We start from the raw sequence: 22,688 nt of genomic DNA on the forward strand, positions 1-22,688 counted from the left end.
GTGTCTCGTGGTCTTAGGGGGGCTGTCAGGGGGCAGGAGTGGGGAGAGGGATCGGAGCAGTCAATGGGACAGGGAGCAGAGGGGTTTAGATGGGTCGGGAGTTCTGGGGGAGGTTGTTAGGGGGTGGGGAGTGATTGGATGGGGTGTGGGAGTCCCAGGGGTCTGTCTGGGGGTGGGGGTGTGGATAACGGTTGGAGCAGTCAGGGTACAGGTAGGGGGTAGGGTCCTGGGGGGCAGTTAGGATGGGGGAGGGTCTCAGGAGGGGGCAGTCAGGGGACAAGAGGCAGGGAGGCTTAGGTAGGGGGTGGAGTCCTGGGGGGCAGTTAGGGGCAGGGGTCCCAGGAGGGGGCAGTCAGGGGACAAGGAGTGGGGGGGAGGGTTGGGAGTTCTGAGGGGGGCGGGAAGTGGGTGGGCAGGGGCAGGGCTAGGGCGGGGCTCCTCCCGTCCTCTTTTTTGCTTGCTGAAATATGGTAACCCTAGGTTTAGAATTTCACAGGCCTTTTAAAACTTTAAGCATCAAAAGGGCCTGATACATTTGGTAACTAATCAGGAGTTTTAACTTGATTACTACACCTGTGCTGAGTGGGGCATTCTAAGCAGATTCATACTGCTAGCTGCCAATGGGAAATCTATGATCTCAGCAGATAGTGAGCAGTTGCCAACAGCAGCCAATGAGGAATCTGTTTTGATCAAAATGCAGCAAGGTGTGTTGGGTTCTGTAGTCTCTATAGGCTGTGGCTCCAGTCACATATAGAATAGGGGACAATCCTTCATCAGCAGGGAAATTCTCTACTTGTGCATGCAATTACCTGATTACACAACTATATGTGCATTGATATGTGTGTAGTTTAAGGAAACTCAGGTCCGCATCCTTTCTGTAACTCAGTTCCTTCATCTGTAAAATGAAGCTAATGCTGACCTATCTTAAAGAAGTGTTGTAAGGACTATTTCATTTATGTTTGTAAAGTGTTTCCAGATCTCTGAACGAAGGGTGTTTTGGGAGCACAGAACAATAATGCACAGATGCCAGGGATAGTATTTTCAGAAATGCTTGTGTTGGCCTAACTTTGCTGCCATTAAAATCAATGGTAAAAAACACTTACTCTACCCAAGAGTATAACCACATTCCCAGAAGTCCTTTTTTTATTGAATCTGACATACACATCTCCCATACAGCACTTCCTGATGCTGTCTAGGAACTGGAGGGTTAAGAGCTTTGTGTGGTGAGGAGGAGGAGGACAGCAAGTCAGTGGCTTGGTGATTATACTAAGTGTATTTGTTTATTTAAACCACTGCAGATTGTCTGACGTTACAGATAGTCTTGAATGCACTGAAAGATTGGACAGCAGGATGGCACATGAAATTTAACTTTGATGCACAGAAGCAAGTCTGAACTTTTTATATGCTCTATATGGTTGAGCTCTGAATTTGCAGGGTCCTGTGAAGCAAATGGTTTAGAAGTGATTGTGTGTAGTTGGCTCAATGAGGGTGGTCGTTCAGTGATCAGAGGCAATTAAAAAGAAAATGAAATTTTTTGGTGCATTAAAGAAAGAGAAGATAGTACAGACAATATTTTTGTCCTAAAAGGCTTGGGACCTATCTACTTGAAAGACCACCTCTGTCCTTGAGCTGTACTGCCATAGGTACAGTCAGCAGAGGTTCTTGTGCTGGATTCCCCTCAACTTCTATGAAGGTCCTCAGCTTTGGAACCAGCTTCCCTCTTTGGGCCAAAATAGCCATCATTTGTTGACCTTCAGGACATGCATGCATCTATTTGATCAGGCTGATGCAGAGGGAGCGGTTTGAATGGGGTTAGATGTGCGTGGGGTGGGATTTATGGGACCTCTACAAGAAATTGAGTTTTGGTGGCTGTTATGAGGTTGGCTGCTAATTGTTATGTGTGTTCCTCTCATTTGTATCAGGACACCTAGGGTTTTGGATAGGTGCCTCTCTCTTTACATTTGCATAAATCTACATTAATCTAAAAAAATCGATTCTAACTGCCACCGTTTAACGCCCTCTTCTAAGGGACTGTGTTCAACTTTGGTCATGCTACCTTCAGAAAGTGACATAGATGATTGAAGAGATCAAGAGAAGGGTAATAAGGAAGGTTAGAGGTACAGCATGGGACTTTCATAAGAATTATTCCTTTCATAAGGAAGAAGACTCTATTTGCATGGATCTTTATTTCAATTGACTTGATCAAATTATTCAGGGGTTAGGAGGGCATAGTTAAAATATAAGTCACTCCATTAATTTGCTATCTATATGTCGGTCGGGCTGCGATGTTTATGCAGAAACAATCACCATTGCATGTAGGCATTACTATTGACTCTTCATGAGAGAACAAGAAAACATTTATGAAAATAAATTCAGTGCATTTAGAATCACTAAAAGGAAATACCACTCTAATAGAGTGTGTACTCAATCTGTGAAACTCACTGTTATAAGACATAGTCAAATCAGATATTGTGGCTGGGTTTTTAAAGGGCTGCATAACTTCCTGACCACTAATGAAGTTTGTAGTTATGCAGTCTAAAAACAGGAGTAATGAAGTACAGTTGTATAGGAGGTAAGCTGATCACCTGATGGGTTCAAGGATGGAATTTTACCTCTCTGTACCACATTGCACAATTGGCAAGGTATATATGAGGAGGGGGAGGTCATTTTCCTTCAAAGCAGCAAATCTTAGTCAGAAAACTAAATGCTTCAGGATGCTGAAAAAGCGTAACCAATGGCCTGGTCCAGTATGGGGATTTTAATGAAGAGGGATTTTAATGTTCTCCCCAGTTACTGTGCCATTTGTCACTCCCATGTCATATGCAAAAGTGAACTAGTCACTCAAGAACTCTCCTCCAACATTGACCAGAGTCATTCAAGCTCATTTTCTGATAATATAGGGTAAACTATGCCCAGAGTCAAATCTTAAAATATATTAGCTGCAGCTTGCCATCTCTGGCTGCCAAAGTTCCAGGCAGTGCTCCCAATCCTCCTTGGAAAAATTCTCCTAGGCTCTCTTTACCTCCCTTTGCCCAACTGGCATACAAAAATAACATCTCACTATCATTATCCACTTGTCACACAGAACTCAGGGTAGAGTGATGCTTTCTCATTGTAAGACGCTAGGAATTATTTGCAGCTCTGCTATGGTCAGACTCTGGGTGATATTCCAAACACAGATTCATTTGAAGCCCACTCTGAGCACAGATCCACAGACCTCTTGAGGGGAGTCTCCTTTTGAAGATATCCTGGAACCAGCCTCCAGCTCCCAATTCATTCCAGCTGCAATATCACAATATCAGTTTCTTTGCAACCCAGATCAATGGATTGGATCAAATGGTCACATCTGAGGATGCAAAAGTTGAAAGTCCTTCCCAATTCCAAGCAGCTGGTTTGCAATAACTTTTAAAGATTTTAGCTTAGCTCACTATTTCCCATGTTGCAAAAGTGTGACAAGATTTCTTTCTCTCTGTGCATCTCTTCTGGGATTGAATTGCCCACCAGTTTCACTATATGAATCAGCCCAATGGTAAAGATCAAGTGATACAACCTAAAGTAATCAGTTTTATTTCTCATCTAGTCATAAGTATTGCAAAGCAGTAAATATAATTGTGAGTTTTCTGTTCTCTATAGGAAAGTCTTAATATTATAAAAATACCTAAAAGATATGTCCAACAGTTGAGTCCCAGAAGTGTAATTTAGCTGAGTCTCAACAGCATTTCAATAAGGCAGATTTTCTCTAGAAGGTCCAGTTAAGAAGGCTATTCATAGTGGGCTCAGCTGCAGTTGAGCAGAGTGCAATAACCTTCAACCTGGAAGCAATGTGAGCGTACTCATATTATCAAAAATAATTTCACATCCTTGTTTAGCCTTGCATCTGAATATTATTAATTTTTAAATACAGAGGTTGATAGGCTTTAAAATTCTAAGCTCTTAAATAAAGCATTAGGGAATGTATCCCTGAGGTTAGGTGCTTTGCCTTACTTGATTTCAAAGCATGTGCTCGGTGGGGATTATTAAAAATGGCATGAGATTCTTCTGAAATTTCAGCGATTTAGCCTTTTTAAAAACCAGTTAACCTCAAAGGACAAAATATAGCTTGGATCACCTGACTGAGGGCTTGGTCAAATTAAAAAACAATAAAATTAAATATTGTTAAAAAAATTTGTCAACAATATACTCATTAACATCTCTTATTAGGCCAGTACATTTTAATGCTGTGTATTATGAAATATGTCATTTAATAATTATGCTCATCTGCATTTGCAGTCAGCACAAAGGCCTTATAGTGTAGTCTCAAGGGAGAAGGAGGAATTTAGTGCACATCAAAAACTTTATACAGTAATGTATACAGTTGGATCTCAGTTCTAAAAAGAGATATTATTGTTATTTCAGGAAAAACCAGCAATAGCTGGCCTTTTAACAATCTTAGGAGAAATAAAAACCAACGGTTGTCAGAGCATGATCTTTGTATCTGTATACAGCTCACTGTGGGCCAATTCTAATACTTTTATACTGAGGAGTACTTTATTGGACAAGTAGTCTCGTAGATTTCAATGGGGCCACTTGTCAGGTAAGGATGGGATTCACAAAGGTATTTAGGCACCTAACTACCACTTTGAATTCAAGGTGCTATTCAGAATGAGTAAATGTGTCAGAATCTGACCCTCTGTGACTTTTGGCAAAACCCCTATTCCAAAGTTACCAAAAGCATCCATCAATTTTGGATAGCTCTTTTTGGGGAAGGGCGCAGATCGATAGTGCACCTAGATGCTAAGCACCAATGAAATTGAGGTTCTAGATGTCTCAGTCTAGGCATCCAATAATTGAATCACTGAAACTCAGTGGACACTTCTGGAAATTTTTGGAATTAGCCTTTCTGCCCCTGAGATTCCCCCAATGTAAAATGAGATTAATAATATTCATGGCACAGGGGTGTTGTGAGGATTAAAGAATGCAATGTCTTTTTATTATTATCATGCATTGCATTAATGGGCCTAATAATAATAATAATAGATCTATAATAACACGTTGTGCCTCAATAGCTCCTTTCATTTAAGGATCTCAAAGTGCTTTACAAACAATAATTAATCCTCACAATGGTGATAATTGTGACCACTTCACAGGTAGATAAACTCAGGCACAGATTCTGGGCTAAATTCTGCTCCCATTTACACAAGTGTGAATCCAGAATTACTCTGAATTTATACATGTTCAAATGAGATCAGCATATGGCCCAGAGAGCTTCACCTACAGCTTGCTCTGAGTCACACTGAGCCCTTGGCAGAAATGGGAAGAGAAAGAATTAGTTTCTCTTTAATTGTTTTCTCTTCCACCTATTTCTTAAGTGTGCTTTGGGACCTGATCCTGTAAACCCTTATTCACACAAGGAGCCCCATCCACTTCTGTAGAATTATTCATGTAAGTGAGATTTGCAGGATCAAGCTTTTGTTTGGCTGTGTGGTGGCTTTTGAAGACAATACTGTAGCTATCAACTGATCTGACTCTGTATAATGTCTTCAGGACACCTGTATTTTTTGTGTAGAAAGGTAACTCTCAGGGTGTGGTGGGCAGTTTTTTTTGCTGAGATACATGTTAAATAGCTATACATTTACATCACAGACATCTGTCATTGCCTGCCTTTTCTATTCACATCTCTGTGCTAGTCACTGAACCAAAGAACAATGCGAGTTTTATTTCTGAGACTGGACTTGCTGTCTACAGCAGTGTGCGCTCTGGCTTTCATATTTTTATTGTTGTGCATAGATAACATGTGTGAGGAGATCCCACAGTCAGGTACAGCATAACTGCAATATTAAATAATTGATCCTGATCTTTCTTTTGAAACTGCATCCAAAGCATTCAAAAGTGGGAAATGGAAAAAGCATGTTCTCATAATCCTGCTCAGTAAAGTTTGCACAACTGCTCTTTGTTTCATCATCCCAACAATAAATCTTTCATTTTTGCCAATTGAGAATGCCTACCAAATCTGCAAATGATTACTTCCCTGAATTGTGTTGGTATTCTTGCAATACATTTTTCTTACATGGGTAATGATAAAATAGGAGTCCATCAAAAATAGTTTATTACCTGGCTGAGAGCCTTTTATGAAGCACTTTTGATGCAGGGAGATGCTTCCAAGTGTTTTAGAACCAATGCTTACAACTTTCCTTTAACCCCTGCAATGAGGTCAGGCAAGCAAAAACATTCCCTGGGAATGTCAAAAGCAACGTTAGTCAATCAGTGACCGGTAGAACATCAGTCTTGGGTATCAATTTAACCAGCAGCCCCTGGACTGGGAGTAAGAGCATGTTGCTTCACCATGTATTTGTAAAGGGTATTTTGTTACTGTTAGATTATAAGGCTGATGAATGTCAGACTGGTGGGAACCTTGTAAAACTAATCTGCTATGTCCATATTGATATAATTTCTGTGTGTGTGTGTGAGAGAGAATACACACACAATAAATATACAATACCTATCTACACCTATGTATAAAATCCAGTATCTGTATGTATAAGAGACGGAGGAAGCATTGTTGATGTTCTAACCAATGGCTTGGAAGACAGGAGCCTGAGATCCAGTCCTGGTTCTTACATTGACATGTTGTGTGGTTTTGAGCAGTTCACTTCACTTCACTTCTCTTCTGACTCAGTTTCCTCATCTGCAGAATGGGGATAACAGTATGTGCATACCTTATTGAGGACTGTAGCAGGGCAGTTGCCCTGCTCCTAAAAAAGGCTAGGCTGATTGGGGAAGCAGCCACAGCTGGGGTCACATCCCAATCAGGCCACAGCTGGTCCTATAAAAGGGCTGTGAGCCAGGAGCTGAGTCAGTTTCTGTCCAATTTTGGAGGGAGAAGGACCTGGCTGCCTGGGAGCTCAGGGTACAGAGCAGGGCTGGGGAAAGGCCAGAGGAGCTGGGGAGCTCCAGCCTGGCAAATCCCCAGGCTGCGGGCCTCGTTAAAGGCCAAAATGGGTACTGGGGTTGCAGAGGCTGCAGCCCGGGGTTAGGCAGAGGCAGCTGGTCCGACCCCCTGGCCAGTGATGAATGGCCTTTTACAGACTGCAGTTTGTCCCCGTGAGCGGGGGCTAGATGAGGACTGGCAGTAGCCACTGAGACAAGGTGGGTGAGAGGGTTGGGGGCTCACCTGGGAGGGGAGACCCAGAAAGTGGGGGTCCTGTTGGGGCAGAACCCCAAGGAAAGGGGCACTGGGGTCCGGGAGGGACACAGGAGCCCTAAGGCAGGTGAGACACCAGCCTATAGAGAGCACTCCAGGCTGGACAAGAGCTAATTCCCAGGATGACCAGCAGGAGGCGCCACGCCGGTGAGTCTCACTTCGCTACAAGGACTGATTAATTAGTGTTTGTAATGGGTAAGCATTCTCCAAATGTTTGGTACAGGAATCATCATTTTTGTGTTAGAGCTCTATTCTGACGTACTAAAACTACATTTTTCATGCAGCATGCGAGATGTGTAGGTTGTCCAAATAATGCCAAAGGAACACAGTTGCATACCAGTGTCTAGACGTGATTCACTAAATGGTGCAGCTGAATGGAAATATGAAACACTTTGCACTTAAATGGCACCTTGCAAGTGAAGAAGATGCATGGATTTTTATCCCCATTGGACAAGATGGGAAAGCTGTGACTCAGAGAGGTTAAATGACTTCACATAAGATCACACAGCAAGCCAGTGACAGGATAATTAATAGAACCCAAATCCCCAGATTGCGCTAACAGCTAACCATGCTTTTTCCATAGAAAACAAGGGCCTTCTTGAATGATACAAGTCATAATACCTATAGTTATAGGAGCTACCAATGAGTCTGCGTCACAGAAGTTGTTTGCACTTACAGGAAACGGGCAGCAGATCTGTCTCAGTATTGTGTATCCTTGACAGTGCCACTTCTGAGGTTTGAAAAGATGCCTGCTTGCCTCTCTGCAATCAATTCTCTCACCAGCCAAGAGGGGGCCTTTTCAATAAAGTAGGATGTCAGAAAATGTATAAAACCTTCTTACCCTGTGGCACTATCTGTAAATAACTGTATCTGTGATTGCAAAAGATTGGTAGGATTTATTCATGTAAAGATTAGACATGTCTATGGATATTGACAGCATTCAAGGCTACAAACCTTCATGTTCAGGTCAAGAGCCAAACATAGGTCAAGAAATTTCCCTAAGGGTAGGCTATGCCATAACTATCCACCAGAGGTTTCTTGCATCTTCGCTGACGCTGCTGGTACTGGCCACTTTCAGTAGATGGATCCCTGGAATGGTGTGAACTAAATGGACCACTGGGCTGATCTGCTATGGGAATTCCTATATTGCTAGTACTTGCATTATAATATGATCTTTCTTTATGAAAAACAGCAATTCTGTTGCCTCTTTTAAAACACGCATATTTTGATTAATATTTGTTTTAATATTGTAAAAAGCCTATCCAATGATCGACTAGCAGCCTTCAAGCTCTCATGTTTTAAACTTCTTGGAATTACAGGAGGTCTATTCCTTCATGGCAAATATCCATCTCTCAGGTTAGTATCTTTGGCATTCATCTAAAGGACGGGAAATTTAAAAATGGTTGAGGGGATGGAGAGGGAGGCTTTTAAGGAATGATTAAATGAATTTAGTATGTCTCGCTTACTCAAGCAAGGACTAAGGGGGGAAAACAAGGGAGGGGGGGAATTGTTTAGGAGCGTGCAGGGGATATAAATAAGAGCAATAGGAAGAAGCTGAGCAATGGGAAATTTGAAGTTGACCTTCAGTAAATATTTCCTAACTGCATCTTCTAGAGTGTGGAATAATTTCCTAGTGGAATTAATAGAAGCCCCATCTTTTGAATCACTTAAAACTGGACTGGACAAAGCATTGCTGCTTGAAGTCTCTAAACCACAGGATTTGGGGACTTCAACAGCAGAGTCAAGGGAAAGGGGTTGGGACGGCTTTGTGGCCTGCATCATGCGGGAGGTCAGACTAGATGATCATAATGGTCCCTTCTGACCTTAAAGTCTATGAGTCTATAAATATATTGTAGCGAACCATCTTGAACTTTAACCGGGCTACATGACTTAATAGGTATCTTCCATTTCTGACTGACACTTTTCTATGAAAATCAGTGTCTGAATAATGAGGCACATGATAAAGATTTGCATGAACAATCTACATGGCCAAAAAAAAAAAAAAATTCACGGCTGCGAGTTTCAGAGGCCAGGTCACGGGGCTCGCACTACAGTGCTAAAAATAGCAGCGTCGATGTTCCTGCTCAGGCTCTGAAATCTGGCAAGTGAGGTGGGTCTCAGAGCCTGAGCTCCAGCCGGAGTGGAACCTCTGCTATGTTTAGGCTGTAGCATAAGGCAGAGTGTGTAGAAGGAGCTGAGACTCGCTGCCACAGTGTGTGTGTTTTTTTTTTTTTTTTTGCAGTGTAGACATACAGCTTGAAAGTCAAGAACCTGTGAGCATCTGTGCTCCCAGGGCATCATTAGTTTATTTAATCCTCATATTCCTTTGATGTCAATGGGAATTGAAGATGACTGGTGATGAGCACCACTCAGGAAGCACCCAGCACTGTGTAGGATGGGGCCATATAATCCTGTCCATCCAAGGATCCCAGAGTATGAAAAGTAGCAACTATGGGATAGAAAAATAAGTTTACTAGGGCAGCCGCTTTCTGTGTTTCCTTTTTTATTATCGGATTCAGTTTATATTGGGATAAGATTTTTCTCCTTCCCGGCTTTTCCTTCTGCTGGATGCTAATGCAGCATCTGTGCTATGCTTTTGACCTCACCAGCCATTGCCACAGAAAGGAATGCAATGTGACAAATGGACAATTTTCACTCTACTGTGGAGTTAAGGATGTAGAGAATATGGGCTGGATATAAAGACCTGCACTGTAAAGGCCTGGTCCAAACTTCCTCAGAATTCAGGGGTGTTCAAATGCAGACATTGAGGCAATCAAAGATTCAGAGTGAGCTGAATCTTACCAAAATTCTGGGCCATTTGGGTCTGATTTTGAGTGGGGGAAGGGAGGGAGCTTTGACCCATTTCTAGTTAGGAAGGAGCAGCTCCTCACTTAAACACCAATATCTGTGCTAATGAAGAGACAAGGCAAGAAAATTAATGAACAAAAGTGTAAGGGAGTTGACTTTATATTTTACTTTGGCATGTTTGAGATTCTGTGGAACTTTCTGGTGTCCATGAAACTTGCAGCATACTAGTTCACCTTAGTAGCTGTAAAAACTACCTTAATATTTCCACCAGCAATTTTGAATGAGCAGTTCCTTTTTTCACACATGCAGGCAACCTTATTAGGTATCTATATGATGGATTTGTGTGTGCAATGCAGTTTTTTGCACACAGAACTATAGGTTGAGGCCCACTTTGAACATTCTCTCCCGTAGGATGTGGGCTCTGATACATACAAGTTATTCTTAAAGAAACACATCCTATGAATTTCTGAATGGCGTATGCTGTTCTAAGAGAGAAACGGGTGTAGCAGTCCTCCTACAGACTTCCATTCTAAGTGTTTATAACAACCCCGAAGAACCTAATGTTATGTGTTGAACTGTTTTTTAACTGCCCCGTTTTCAGTGCTAATGAACTACAGGCCAATGGAGTTTTGCCAGCTTACACCAGCTGGCATTTGGCTCTATTTTTGCTGGTAATAAAAGGTATAGGGTAAAGAAAACATCTGAGAGTGGGTTTGTGGGAATCTGTGACAGTTGTCTTCTCTTTTCTGCTTTGGGAGAACAAGAGTCAAAATGAAGCCTGGCTATTTCTATATTATGCTTAGAAAAACTCAGCAGTTTTACTAAGTGCATCCAAGGCAGTGGTACACATAAAACTCTAGCCAGTTCATTGCATGATTTCCCTCAGTGGTACGCTTTGTGACTTCACGTTTAACAGATGTGTACAAATTAGAACATGCCAGTTTGGAGGGTTTGGGCCAACAAAAAAACCCATCCAGATTTTAGCATCTGAGTCTATGGTAACCTGGGAAATTTTCCTTTTATCAAGGCGAAAATATATCTCCGTTTATAAAGTCAAAGGGACCAAAATATTTGCAGTAATTATAAAGAGAGCCCTTAAAGACTAAGACCATATACTGCCGATTATCTACACAGAGCTGGAATTCCCATTAGTGTAATTTATATTAATTAGATTTCCATACATGGCTCTAAAACAGTAAATGGCTCTTAGACTTTTGAATGCTTGTGTACCGCAAGTACCTGGTAATCCGAATTTATTAGTGTGACCAGTCTTATGTGTCTTAACATTTCATTATGAATGTTCCTTAGTTGCAAAAGTTTCTCTTTCTGTGTATGTTTTCATTATTGGGATGAATGTTACTTAAGTTCACACTAAACTAATTTACTTTGGAGTTTTCAAGCTCAGTTTTCCAGAGACAAATTGTAAAAGCATCTAAATGCAACTTAAACAAAACCATATTTTTTCATAAAATCATGGCACTGTATTACTCCAAATCTATGGTATTGTGCCCAGGAATTACTTAAAGTACAGAAATCCAGTGTGCAAAATAGCCAACTTAGACATAACAGACGATTAAACTAGTATATTAAAGTGTATGCTTTTGATTGCAATGTTACACTGAAAATGTTGTAATTGTTTTAACTCTGTCTCTTCATACATTCAAAGGCACTGATGAGTATTTAAGAAAATAGTAAATATAGAATACTGGCGAATGTAGCTTAAGTAGAGTTACTAGTAAACAACTGCAGTGGGACTGTCTAATTTCCAGGACCGATTGCAGCCAATTTTAATTAAAATTGTGAAAGATGAACACAGAGAGCCCTTAATCCTGATTTCCAGGTTGTTCCCACATTTGTGCATGTATAATAGCTTTATTCATGGCCTGAGTCTGGTTCTGATAAATTTTGATAAATGTTTTGTAATGTAATAGAAGCGGACACAGCACTTACCTTTCAAATTGTTGCAGGCTTTTTTGTTTTGATTTGTTTTTTGAGGGGTGACATGGTGGTTATCTCGATAAATGTAGAGATATATTTTCTAAAATAAGGGTAGGTTTCCGTCCTCAGGCATGGAGGAGCGGATGCAGAGGGGTAGCAAAGCAGTTGGAACCCCAAGGAGGATTCCATCCAGAATCTAGCTTTAACTCTCTGCAGACTCCTAGAGCCAATTCCTGACTGCATTGAAATCCCCCTGCAAAACTCCCCTTGACCTCTAGGGTAGGAGAACTGGAACCACAGACTGACTACAGTACAACTTTGACTAACCAACCCCCAGTTAATCAAAGTGTGATTATTAGAGCTGGGTGGGAAATGTTTCTTCCATCCCGTCAGAATTTTCAATGTTTTTTTGAAAAATTTTCCCATCCCAAGTTGGGACAAAATTTCAAAATCTTGAAAAATGCCAGTAATTGAAATTCCAGTCAAAACTGGATGCCTGACAACCCTAGTCATAGCACTGGCAGGCAATGCAAGTCTGCATGGGATGGGATCACCCATTTGCCAATGGATTTTTGTTGGTTGCGGAAGTCAGTAAAAGGTTGAAAATCCTGTTTTTACTTCTCCTCTGCAATGTCCAATATCCTGTGGGAGCTGAGGACTTCAGCGTGTTGCAGTAGAACATGAAGTACAGTAGGACCCTAGTGCAGTAAAGAGGGTTTCTATTTTTAAGTGTTCAGAAGGCACTTAACCACTGTGGTGATGGGGTTTGTACTTGGAAGCAACATCCATGAAGTATTCAGTGCAGAAGAGAAGTGTAAGTTCATGTTTCAGGAAGCAGGCTTTATTCCTTCTTTAAGAAGGGAGACAGCAGCTGTGTAGGAGGCCTGTGACCCAGCTGCAGTCCTGCCTGTGTGCTTTACTAGGATATTTCTGACCTTGCCTTCTTGGTTGGCTTCTTTGGTTTGAACTGCAGAGCTGTCTCCAAGGTGGTGGTGGTTATTTTGGCATTGGGCTTCCTAAGTCGTTCTGGATTTATTTCTTAGTAGTAATGTTGAGTCCAAAGGACTCTAGGTTCTACATTTATTTTGTTAAATACGTAAAGACTTCTCCCCTGGCTTTGGTCATATGGGAGGCCATATTATGTATGTATGTTTAGATTTTCACTGATATCACAATTCATCTCTGCCTTGTTGCTAGAGTACCAGTTCCAATGAGGAACAGAGTTCATTTTGTGAGGAAAAATTATTATTATTATTATTATTATTATTATTTTTAAGTTCAGAAATCCCATCAAAGTTTTAGAAAAATAAATAAATGGTGCATGTAGACATAACATAAAAATACAAACCCCAAATAGCCTGAAAATGGGGGGAAGGTGGGGGGAGAATATCAGCAGTTACATTATATTATTATAAGAATCCATTGTTTGGTCTTTGAAAGTGCTTCTCAACAACAGTGGTAAGTCCTTCAGTCATCCAGCATTTGAACATCCAAAAAAAGTCTTGTGGTTGTTCCATCATTCTTTTCACACTATCCCAAATGGTACAATAATTAATGACAGTAATTTATTTTTTGCATAAAGGGCCTGATCCAAAACCTACCAAAGTCAAGGGAAACATTCTCATTGATTTCAACAGGTTTTGGAGCAGACCCATCTATTTTCAAACTTGTATGTATTCAATTAAAGAAAAATGTGAATGTAAACCATTGGTTACAAAGTTTGGAAAATCTTCCCAATCCTGTAGATTCAGTTTAAGAAACATTGTTGTAAGACTATCTATGGACCTTAGGGGAGAAAGAGGGAGGGAAGGGCATACTGTGCTGGCCGTATTGGGGTGAGGGGCCTATCTGGGTTTACAGCCTCAGCCTACATATGCAACAAAATGTGTGACCCTTTAGTGTGTAGATATACACATTTTTCAACCCATTATGCTCGTTATGTGTGTCCTGCTGAAGTCGGATGCCTTGCTTAAGTTGTATGTAAATGTGTATACATAGAATAGTAGGATTGGAAGGGACCTCGAAAGGTCATTTAGTCTAGTCCCCTGCACTCATGGCAGGACTAAGTTATAATTAATTACATTTAATATTAACTATTCTAACCATAATTGTATCTATAGACAGACATAGATAGATAAATAATAAAATGTATTGGTAATATAATGCCATAAATGGGCATAGTGTTTGTGTGGATGATTATTTATTTATATTTATATACACACACACACACACACACTGTGACAGACCCAGACCATATACTGGTCACTGGATGAGTAGTTTTCTGTTCCCTGAGTGACCAGAGAAGGGACTGCACTAGAGTAATCAGGAACCTGCTAGAACCAGTTAAGGCAGGCAGGCTAATTAGGACACCTGGAGCCAATTAAGAAGAAGCTGCTAGAATCAATTAAGGCAGGCTAATCAGGGCACCTGGGTTTTAAAAAGGAGTTCACTTCAGTTTGTGGTGCGAGTGTGAGGAGCTGGGAGCAAGAGGCGCAAGGAGCTGAGAGGGTGTGCTGCTGGAGGACTGAGGAGCACAAGCATTATCAGACACCAGGAGGAAGGTCCTGTGGTGAGAATAAGGAAGGTGTTTGGAGGAGGCCATGGGGAAGTAGCCCAGAGTTGTAGCTGTCATGCAGCTGTTATAGGAGGCACTATAGACAGCTGCAGTCCACAGGGCCCTGGGCTGGAACCCAGAGCAGAGGGCAGGCCCGGGTTCCCCCCAAACCTCCCAATTGACCTGGACTGTGGGTTCTTCCAGAGGGGAAGGTCTCTGGGCTGTTCCCACATGGTGAATCTCTGAGGCAAGAAAATCCGCCAATAAGCGCAGGACGCACCAAGATAGAGGAAGAACTTTGTCACAGTGGTGTCAGCAGTGGGATCTTGGGGTGCACAGCACGGCGGAAGAAGGAGGGTGATTAAAAAAAAAAAGAAAACAACAACAACAACAAAAAACAAACAAAACAAAAAAAGGGAGAGGGTTTATTTTTTTTCCACCACAATGGATGACGTAGTGGGGGCACTGATACAAGCTATGGCGGCCCAGCAAGAGGCTACCCATGTCCAGGCAGCCGCCCAACAGGAGGCAGTGCGGCTGCAGCAAGAGACTAATCGCCCGCTGATGGACCAGGCTAGTCAAGACCGAGCTATGTTGTGGGAACTGGTAAACCAGGTAAAGTCCCTTACAGAGCTGAATCGCGGCCATGATGGGATGCTGCTCTTACGGGCCAGCCATTGGCTGCAGAAAATGACATGGGAGGATGATGTAGAGACATACCTTCTGGCCTTTGAGAGGACAGCCCTATGGGAGGCCTGGCCTCGAGATGAGTGGTCTGGCATCCTTGCCCCATTCCTGTGTGGGGAGGCCCAGAAGGCCTACCATGATCTGCCTGAAGAGGCTGTGGCAGACTACCCCCAGCTGAAATCCTGAGAGATCCTGGCCAGATCTGGGGTAACAACAGCAGTGCGGGCCCAGCAATATCACGGTTGGAGGTACCAGGAAGACAAAACCCCGCGGTCCCAATTGTATGACCTCATCCATCTCGCACGAAAGTGGTTGCAAACAGAGTCCCGGAGTCCGGAAGAGATACTAGCTGTTCTGGTCATCGACCGATACATGAGGGGACTACCACCAGACCTTCGTGCCTGGGTAAGCCAGAACGAACCCTCCACTTATGACGAGGTTGTTGCCCTGGTAGAGAGGCGAAGGACAGCGAGGGAGCTGACCCGACCAGTTAAGGAAGAGGCACCCGGGGTTAAACTAGCAGCACCAAGCCCTAAAGTTCAGGTGACTGGGCCACCGGGAGGGCCCAGGTGGAAAAAGAGAGAGGCTGAAGGCCCATCAGAGGCCACAAAGAGTCGGAGCACTGAGGGAGAAGAGGATCGTGATGTTAGACTGCCCAAACCAAGAGACCGGGGAACGCCTAGGGCTCCATACAGATGTTATGCCTGCGCGGAGTGGGAACACATAGCGGCACAGTGTCCCAATGTTGAGGAGCCTATGCAGTGTAACCTGGGGAACTGGGCAGATCCATGCTCCCTAATCCACCTTGTGGGGGTCTCACTAACTCCACATATGTATACCAGACCAGTGAAACTAAATGGGGTAGGGACCACGGCACTGGTTGATTCTGGGAGTGCTATCACGCTTATCTCCGGGAAGCTTGTGAAGAGTAGTCAGCTGCTACAGGCTAAACATACAGGGATAACATGTGCCCATGGGACAGTTAGCTACTACCCCACCATCCCAGTAAAAATAGAGATCCAAGGGAACACTACTGAGGTAGCAGCAGGTGTAGTCCCTAAACTCCCATACCCGGTGTTCATAGGGAGGGACTTCCCAGGGTTTGGAAACTTACTCCCAGTAGGGGGATTGGAGAAAGATGGGGACCCTAAAATTGGTGAGGCATCCACAGCAGACTGTCAACCCCCAATCTTCTCTGAAATATCCCCAGATTTGTTCTCCATTCCCAGACAGGGTAGAAAGACAAACATGGAAAGAAGGGCAGCTAAGGCCTTGGGAACCCGAATATGGACCCAAAACCAGAGGGTCGCTCTTGTAGGTAGGCGGACCTGAGCAGCTGAAAAGGAGGCCACGCAGGAGGGAGAAGCACCTGAGTCTGACCCCCATCTTAATGCTTCTGAACCAGTAGAGGCAACAGAGACTGGGCCCCTAGATCTTGGGCAGATTAGCCCCGGGAGAGGAAATTTTGGACGGGACCAGGCAGAAGACCCAAGGTATGACAACATTAGGAAGGAGATGACTGAAATAGATGGGGTACCTGTGGAAGGGAAAACCCAGGGACCAGGACCCTACTGCATAATGAAGAAGGATCTCTTATACCGGGTTGCACCAGTACAAGGGCAGAAGGTACAGCAGATCCTAGTACCTCAAAAACACCAGAACGCTGTATTAAGTCTTACTTATAGTCATCTTTTGGGGGTAGAGAAGACCCTGGCACGAGTCCTACGAGGGTTCTTCTGGCCCGGAGTACATGAAGTGCGGAGGTACTGTGCCTCCTGCCCGGAGTGTCAGCTGCACAGTCCCTGTCCCCACTTGAGGGCACCTTTAGTACCCCTTCCCATCATAGAGGTCCCCTTCGAGCGAATAGCCATGGACCTAGTGGGACCCCTGGAGAAGATGGCTCGGGGCCACCAATATATACTTGTTGTTTTGGACTATGCTACTCACTACCCAGAAGCCGTCCCCCTGCGGAACACAGCCTCTAAACTATAGCCAAAGAGCTGGTGGGGATCTTTGCCCGAATGGGGCTACTGAAGGAGATATTAACCGACCAAGGAACCCCATTTATGTCGAAGCTAATGAAGGACCTCTGTACGCTGCTCCATATACATACCCTGAGAACTTCGATCTACCATCCGCAGACTGATGGGTTGGTAGAAAGTTTTAACCGAACCCTCAAGGCTATGATAAGGAAGGTGGTAAGTTGGGATGGGAAGGATTGGGACACCCTACTACCCTACCTTATGTTTGCTATCCGGGAGGTACCTCAGGCCTCAACTGGGTTTTCCCCCTTCGAATTATTATACGGGCGTCACCCCAGTGGCATACTAAATATCGCCAAAGAGATCTGGGAAGAGGAACCCAAAGAGGGGAGAAATATAATAGAGCAAGTAATGCAGATGTGAGACCGGATAGCCCGGATTACCCCTATTGTACGGGAACATTTGGAGAAGGCACAGGAGGCCCAGCGAACCCATTACAATTGCCAGGCAAAAGTGCGACAGTTCCAACCAGGGGATCGGGTTATGGTATTGGTACCCATGGCAGAAAGCAAGCTTCTGGCCCAATGGCAGGGGCCCTATGAGGTGGTTGAACCCGTGGGGGAAGTAACCTACAAGGTACGGCAGCCAGGACACAGAAAACAAGAACAGATTTATCACGTTAACCTTCTGAAACCCTGGCATGCACAAGAGACATGCACAAGAGGCATGCACAACGGTCCAAAAAGACCTAACCCAGGTCTTCCTTCCAAACAGGTGAGAGTGTCTCCCGATTTAACACCAGACCAGAAGAATGAGGTGTCTGAGATGATCTTCCGGAACCAAGATGTATTCTCGACAAAACCGGGTTGAACAACTGAGACATATCACCGCATCAGCACGAACCCTGCGGCCAGAGTAACAATGAGGCCCTATCAGGTGCCAGCGGCAAAAAGGGAGGAAATAAAAGCAGAAGTAAAAAAAAATGCTGGAGTTGGGGATCATCGAAGAATCCCACAGTCAGTGGTCCAGCCCAATTGTGCTAGTGCCCAAACCTGATGGCACCACAAGATTTTGCAACAACTTCTGGTGACTAAACGAAGTATCCCAGTTCGATGCGTACCCCATACCTTGCATAGATGAGCTAGTGGACCGTCTGGGTAATGCCCGGTACTTGACTACCCTAGACTTGACAAAGGGGTACTGGCAGATTCCCCTTGCAAAAGACGCAAAGGAAAAGACTGCGTTCTCTACACCAGAGGGTCTTTTTCAATATACTGTCCTCCCTTTTGGACTACATGGGGCCCCAGCTACCTTCCAGCGCCTCATGGACAAGCTATTACGCCCGCATAACAGTTATGTTGCTGCCTACTTGGATGATGTGGTCATTCATCCCCAGACTGGGAAACCCACCTGGAGAAGGTGGAGGCAGTTCTCGATACCTTCAGGCGAGCTGGCCTTACAGCAAACCCTGCCAAGTGTGCTGTAGGGTTTACACAGGCCAAATATCTTGGCTACATTGTGGGAAAAGGTCTGGTAAAACCCCAAGTGAACAAGTTAGAGGCCATCCAAAATTGGCCCTGACCAAGTCGCAAGAAACAAGTCCGGGCGTTCCTAGATGTGATGGGGTATTACCGACGATTTGTCCCCCACTTTGCCACAAGGGCAAGCCCCCAGACAGACCTAGTGAAAGCCCGTGGACCTGATCTGGTGAGATGGTCTGACGCAGCAGAGGAAGCATTCACAGACCTATGGACTGCCCTCTGCAGTAACCCCATACTGATAGCCCCTGATTTCACCAAGGAGTTTATCCTGCAGACGGATGCATCGGAAGTAGGGTTGGGGGCCGTTCTATCACAGATGATCGGGGAGGAGGAACACCCAGTTCTATACCTCAGTCGGAAACTCCTTCCAAGGGAACAAAAATATGCAGTGGTGGAGAGAGAATGCCTCGCTGTAAAATGGGCCATGGAAACATTGCGCTACTACCTGCTCGGGTGCAGATTTGTCCTCGTGACTGACCATGCCCCTCTTCAATGGATGCAGCGGAACAAGGAGAAGAACACAAGGGTGACCAGATGGTTCTTATCCCTCCAACCTTTCCAGTTCCATGTGCAACACAGAGCAGGGAGCCATCATGGCAACGCTGATGGCTTGGAATTATGTACTGTCTGGCGTCCCAAGCTGCCCAACCCTTTGGCGTTGAGCAGGGGGGAGGGATATGTGACAGACCCAGACCAGTGGGGTACAGGAGTCTGGTAGAGGGCAAATATATTGGTCACTGGATAAGTAGTTTTCTGTTCCCTGAGTGACCAGAGAAGGGGCTGCACTAGAGTAATCAGGAACTTGCTAGAACCAGTTAAGGCAGGCAGGCTAATTAGGACACCTGGGTTTTAAAAGGAGCTCACTTCAGTTTGTGGTGGGAGTGTGAGGAGCTGGGAGCAAGAGGCGCAAGGAGCTGAGAGTGAGAGGGTGTGCTGCTGGAGGACTGAGGAGCACAAGCATTATCAGACACCAGGAGGAAGGTCCTGTGGTGAGAATAAGGAAGGTGTTTGGAGGAGGCCATGGGGAAGTAGCCTAGAGAGTTGTAGCTGTCATGCAGCTGTTACAGGAGGCACTATAGACAGCTGCAGTCCACAGGGCCCTGGGCTGGAACCCAGAGTAGAGGGCAGGCCTGGGTTCCCCCCAAACCTCCCAATTGACCTGGACTGTGGGTTCTTACAGAGGGGAAGGTCTCTGGGCTGTTCTCCAACCCACATGGCGAATCTCTGAGGCAAGAAAATCCGCCAATAAGCGCAGGACCCACCAAGATAGAGGAGGAACTTTGTCACAACACACACACACACACAATATGTAAGTTTCCTATAGTATACATAGCCAATATAAATAAATTCTTTGTCACGGTAGTGGTTTGTAATCTATATATTTGCCTTACAAACTAGCAGGTAATAATTTAATACAAAAGGTCCTTCCAAAAATGCAATTAATGTCTTTTGTTGTACTTTCTCTGGGTTTAATAATCCCCTCTTCCAGATTTATATTGGTTTCTGGAAAGTAATGCTTATTAGAGTGTTTTTCCAAATTGGCCACAATAATCCACTGAAATCTGCCAACTGAATCATTGCTATGCTTGTGACATTGCCAGGATTGCCTGACAGTTGTTATTGGGGGGTCAGAGGGGGAGGCGGGTAAAGGCTTCATAATAAGTTACTGTTATTGATACCTCGGCTATGGTTCTTAGACTTGGATTGAAATGTTTACAGAATTATATGTGAAAGATTGCTGCTCATCTAGCACTAGGCAGCCATAGTTATGATGGAGGCATCGATTTACTGATTTCCTTAGGCAATTATATTTTGTTCTGAGCATATTTAAAATCCTTTTTGCAGATCAGGGAAATACTTGATAATGTTCCACACGCAAACTCCCCACTTCCACCACCACTGGCAAGCATCATACCAGGCCACTATTGAAAGCTGGCATTTGCCGGCTGTTATACACATTGGCCTCTGAGACTATTAGTTTTCTCTTGTATGTTGCGTAGGAGAGACCTACTGGGTAGCAACAGTTGGCAAAAGTTTGTGTGTGTTTTTAAAGCTTCTCCTGAACTTGCAAGTTTGCTTACAGACTCTGATTTTGCAGGAGCTGAACCTGCAGAACTTTCATAAACATTAATGGGCAATCCACATGCTGAGCTATTGCAGAACTGGGCCCTCGTCTAAAGTTATGTCTACACGCCCATGGTTTGGACTACAGGGGCACCAGGAGTAGTGAGTACCAAAGTGCTGTGCCGTAACTCCCCTGTGTAGATGCTGCATGCAGACACGAACTAAAGGGTTCCTAGTTCACTTTAGCATAGTCCTTTTCAAACAGGACTCCATTAATGCAAACTAGGAAACTTGGAGTTTCCGCCTGCAGCATCCACACGAGGGAGTTACAGTACAGCACTTTGGTGTGCACTGATATTCACACCCCTATAGTCCGAACTTTGGGGCAGTGTAGACATAGCCTGAGGGGCACACTTTCAGCAGGTCTCGCTTGTCTGGCCTAAAAGTAAATAAAATAAAGCCAGGGGCCAGATTTCAGTGGGAGTTAGATGTAGCGCTTCATTTGTGCCAGGGCTGACCCCTCGGCACTGCCAGGCTTGGCAGTTCATAGCCCCAACATCTCGGGGCTTGCTGCGTTAGTTATGAAAGTAAAAAAAAAAAAAAAAAAATTGCTTGAGCCCCGGCACTTCTTTTGTTACAAAGTAACACTGGTCAGGTGCCTTAATACATTTAAAAATCTGGCTTCAAGATTGTGTCCAGCAACTCCATGGTTGCTGACATAATGGCATAATGGCAGCCTTTCCACGGAAGGCGCACCAGGACTATGCAGGGATAGTGCTGCTGTTGGCACTAGCCTCACAAAGGCAAGAGGGATGGGCAGAAAGAGCCTTTCCTCTGTGACCCTCTGGAGTGCTTTGTCTCTCGTCCAGGCAAATGTCTCCTGACATTTCCCTGAGGCAGTGTGTCTATGCACCAGCCCCAAAGAAGGTCTGTGCTTAAAGGAACAATTGAGCACCCAAGCCTACTGGAGTTTTTGAACATGAAATTTATATTCTGCATTCATAAATATATTTTTGTTTAAAGATTTCAACTGACTAATGAGAGTGACCTTTGATGTAGGAAATACCGGCATGCCATGCAGATGACTGACAAAATAACACACAGGAAAGCTGACATGTAGGCAAATGTTGTATGCTCCTCTCACAATTCTGTATCTTCTGTCATCCCACTCAGATACATGGGTGACAATCACTTTGACTAAAAATCAGATCTAAAGCAAATGTAACTTATATGGAGGAAGGCAAAACTTTTTTTTGTTTATTCCCCTGTATAGTGCTGGGTTTGGTCAGACTCAAAATATCAGCCAGTTGTATCATATAAAATGTACCCACGGAAGCCACGATTTGGAAAAATAAGTAGTGCTTTTAGGTGTCTCAATTTTTGGGTGTCCCTTATGGTGTCTCAAGATGGGACCTAGATTTTCAGAAAATGCTGAGCACCCACCCTGTGAATATCAGGACTTTTGACCAACACGAATAATAAGATTTCCTTTCTTAAAAGTGGCTTCTGTAATACAATTTGTCCTTCATGCCTCTTGTGCCTGTCTACACTTTTTAATCCCAGCAAGCACTAGTATGGCTCTCCCTTCTCATTTCAAAGGCACGAGGCATAAGAGCTTAGATATTATCACTTTGTGTCAAGTATTTTTATTTATTTATTTGCAACTCCATCATTTTTTAATGATAACTTGTTTTTCTTTTTATTTGTATATCACAAACTAAATGATTGGATCATGTCACTTCCAGTAGGGTCAGAAAAAATTCTTAAACAAAGATCTGAGGTAACACCATCTCTGGTTTTATATACGTATAATTTCCAATTTAGTAAGCATTCGTATGCGAAATAATGCTTTAAAGCAGTAAACTCCCTCGGTGTTTTGTTTTTGGCACTGATCATATTCCCCAACTACTGGCCAATGTGAAAGTCACATCCTT

At 43.9% G+C, this 22,688-nt stretch overlaps 1 protein-coding gene across 2 annotated transcripts in view; it reads left to right on the top strand.

Moving 5' to 3' along the window:
• GLIS1 (GLIS family zinc finger 1) overlaps positions 1-22,688 on the top strand; it is a 264,447-nt gene that overhangs the window by 138,892 nt on the left and 102,867 nt on the right. The gene's annotated exons all lie outside the window — the stretch shown is intronic.

Source organism: Trachemys scripta, chromosome 8, assembly GCF_013100865.1.
Source record: "Trachemys scripta elegans isolate TJP31775 chromosome 8, CAS_Tse_1.0, whole genome shotgun sequence".
Taxonomy (NCBI): Eukaryota; Metazoa; Chordata; order Testudines; family Emydidae; genus Trachemys; species Trachemys scripta.